This window comes from Tamandua tetradactyla, chromosome 3 (genome assembly GCF_023851605.1).
Source record: "Tamandua tetradactyla isolate mTamTet1 chromosome 3, mTamTet1.pri, whole genome shotgun sequence".
Classification (NCBI taxonomy): Eukaryota; Metazoa; Chordata; class Mammalia; order Pilosa; family Myrmecophagidae; genus Tamandua; species Tamandua tetradactyla.
In genome coordinates, this window is record NC_135329.1 from 402,563 (window position 1) to 406,131 (window position 3,569).

The following is a 3,569-nucleotide window of genomic DNA, read 5'->3' on the forward strand; positions in this document are numbered from 1 at the left end:
CAAAATTGATTAGATGCAGTAAAGGTGGTACTAAGATAGAAATTTATTGCCTTAAATGCTTATATTAAAAAAGAAGAAAAAGCAAAAATTGAGGAATTAACTGTTCACTTGGAAGAACTAGAGAAAGAACAGCAAACTAACCCCAAAGCAAACAGAAGGAAAGAAATTATGAAGATTCAAACAAAAATACATGAAATTGAGAATATGAAAACAATTGAGAAAATCAACAAAACCATAAGTTGGTTTTTTGACAAAAATCAATAAAATCAATGGACCTTTAGCTAGGTTGACAAAAAGAAAAAGAGAAGGGATGCAAATAAATAAAATCGGAAATGGAAGAGAAGACATAACCACTGAACCTGCATAAATAAAGGAGGCAATGAGAGGATACTATGAGCAGCTATATGCTAATAAACAAGACAACATAAATGAAATGAACAAATTCCTAGAAAGGCACAAACAACCAACACTGACTCAAGAAGAAACAGACGGCCTTTCCGTGCTACCCACAGAGGGGTCCATACGGCATTGTCCTCGGTTCCCATCATAACTTAAAGGGAAATTTAAACAATGTCCGGAGCCCTTGAGGTCCTGCAGATGAAGGAGGAGGATGTCCTCAAATTCCTTGCAGCAGGAACCCATTTAGGTGGCTCCAACCTTGACTTCCAGATGGAACAGTACATCTACAAAAGGAAAAGTGATGGTATCTACATCATAAATCTGAAGAGGACGTGGAAGAAGCTTCTGCTGGCAGCTCGTGCTATTTTTGCCATTGAAAACCCCGCTGATGTCAGTGTCATATCCCCCAGGAATACAGGCCAGCGGGTGTGCTAAAGTTTGCTGCTGCCACTGGAGCAAATCCTATTGCCGGGCGCTTCACCCCTGGAACTTTCACTAACCAGATTCAGGCCGCCTTTTGGGAGCCACGTCTTCTGGTGGTGACAGATCCCAGGGCTGACCACCAGCCCCTCACAGAGGCATCCTATGTTAACCTGCCCACCATTGCGTTGTATAACACAGATTCTCCTCTGCGCTATGTGGACATTGCCATCCCGTGCAACAACAAGGGAGCTCACTCAGTGGGTCTGATGTGGTGGATGCCGGCCCGGGAAGTTTTGCGCATGCATGGCACCATCTCACGTGAGCACCCATGGGAAGTCATGCCTGATCTCTACTTCTACAGGGATCCTGAAGAGATTGAAAAGGAAGAGCAAGCTGCTGCTGAAAAGGCTGTGACCAAGGAGGAATTTCAGGGCGAATGGACTGCTCCAGCTCCTGAATTTACTGCTACTCAGCCTGAAGTTGCAGACTGGTTTGAAGGCGTACAGGTGCCCTCTGTGCCTATTCAGCAGTTCCCTACTGAAGACTGGAGTGCTCAGCCTGCAACTGAAGACTGGTCTGCAGCTCCCACTGCTCAGGCCACTGAGTGGGTAGGAACAACCACTGAGTGGTCACAAGCTGTTCTTGCGTAGGCTCGTAAACAAGTTGCTGGAAAATAAACAAGTTTCTATAAAAAAAAAAAAAGAAGAAGAAACAGATGACCTCAACAAACCAATCAAAAGTAAACAGACTGAATCAGTCATCAAGAAGCTCCCAAAAAAGAAAGTCCAGGATCAGATGGCTTCACATGTGAATTCTGCAAAGCATCCAAGAAAGAATTAGTACAAATCGTGCTCAAACCCTTAAAAATTTAAAGAGGAGGGAAAGCTATTAATGTAATATACCATATCAACAAATCAAAGTGGAAAAAAGCACATGATCATCTCCATTGAGGCAGAAAATGCATTTGACAAAATTCAACTCCTTTCTTGATGAAAACAATTCAAAAGATAAATAGAAGGGAACTTCCTCAGCCTGATAAAAGGAATATATGAAAACCTCACAACTAACATCATCCTCAATGGGGAAAGACTGAAAACTTTCCCTGTAAGATTAGGAAGAAGACAAGGAGGCCCACTGTCACTATTGTTATTCAACATCGTGCTGGAAATTCTAGCCAGAGGCAATTAGAAAAGAAAAATAATAAAGGCATCTAAATTGGAAAGGAAGAAGCAAAACTCTCACTTTTTGCATGTGATGTGATACTATATGTTAAAAATCCTGAAAAATCTATAGCAAAGCTACTAGAGCTAATAAATGGGTAGAGCAAAATGGTAGGGTACATGATTGACACCCCAAAATCAGTGGTGTTTTTATACACTAATAATGAGCAATCTGAGGAGGAAATCAAGAAAAAAAATTCCATTTACAATTAACAATCAAATGAATAAAATATCTAGGAATAAATTTAACCAAGGATACAAAGGACCTACACACAGAAAACCACAAGAAATTGCTCAAAGAAACCATGGAAGACCTAAATAAATGGAAGGACATACTGTGTTCATGGGTTGGAGGGCTAAATATAGGTACAATGACAATCTTACTCAAATTGATTTATAAATTCAATGCAATACCAATTAAAATCCCAAAACTTACTTTGAAGAAATAGAAAAACCAATAACCAAATTTATTTGGAAGGCAAGTGTGCCCCAAATAGCTAAAAATATCTTGAGAAGTAAAAATGAAGGGGGAAGTCTCACACCACCTGACTTTAAAGCATATTATGAAAGTACAGTGGTCAAAATAGCATGATACTAGCATGAGGATATACTGACCAATGGAATCAAATAGTGTGTTTAGATATAGACCTGTCATCTATGAACAATTGATCTTTGATAAGGTGGTCAAGCCAACCCCCCTGGGACAGAGCAACCTTTTCAATAAGCTGTGCTTAGAGAACTTGATATCCATATGCAGAAAATGAAAGAGGACCCATATCTCACACCCTATACAAAAATAAACTCAAAATGGACCAAAGACCTAAATATCAGAGCAAAAAGCATAAAACTTTTAGAAGAAAATGTAAGGAAATATAAAATTTATGATAGGAGGTGGTTTCTTAGATCTCACACCCAAAGCATGAGCATTGAAGAAAGAAATAGATAAATCGGAGCTACTCAAAATTAAACGCTTTTGTGCATCAAAGAACTTTGTCAAGAAAGTAGAAAGGGGGGCGGGCCGCGGTGGCTCAGCGGGCAAAGTGCTTGCCTGCTATGCCGGAGGACCTCGGTTCGATTCCCGGCCCCAGCCCATGTAACAAAAACGGAGAAACAGAATACAATAAAAACAAGAAAATGTTTAAAAATGTTTCCCTTTCTTCCTTCCTTCCTTCCTTCTATCCTTCCTTCCTTCTCTCTGTCTTTCCTTTAAAAAAAAAAAAAAAAAAAAAAAAAAAAAGAAAGTAGAAAGGCAGCCTACACAACGGGAGATAATATTTGGATCAGATACAGGTTTAGTATCCAGAGCATACAGTGATTTAACTCAATGACAAAAAGACACACAACCCAATTAAAAAATAGGCAAAAGACATGAACAGACACTTCTTAGAAGAGGAAATGCAAATGGCTAAAAGTCACATGAAAAAATGTTCAACTTCCCTGGCTATTAGGGAAATGCAGATCAAAACCACAATGAGCTATCATCTGACAACCACTAGAATGGCCGTTACCAAAACAAAAACAAAAACC

General features: G+C 39.5%; 1 pseudogene; it reads left to right on the plus strand.

Annotated features, from left to right (window-relative positions):
* The first annotated feature begins 569 nt into the window (after positions 1-569).
* On the plus strand, positions 570-1,495 carry LOC143675917 (small ribosomal subunit protein uS2 pseudogene; annotated as a pseudogene).
* The last annotated feature ends 2,074 nt before the right edge of the window (positions 1,496-3,569 follow it).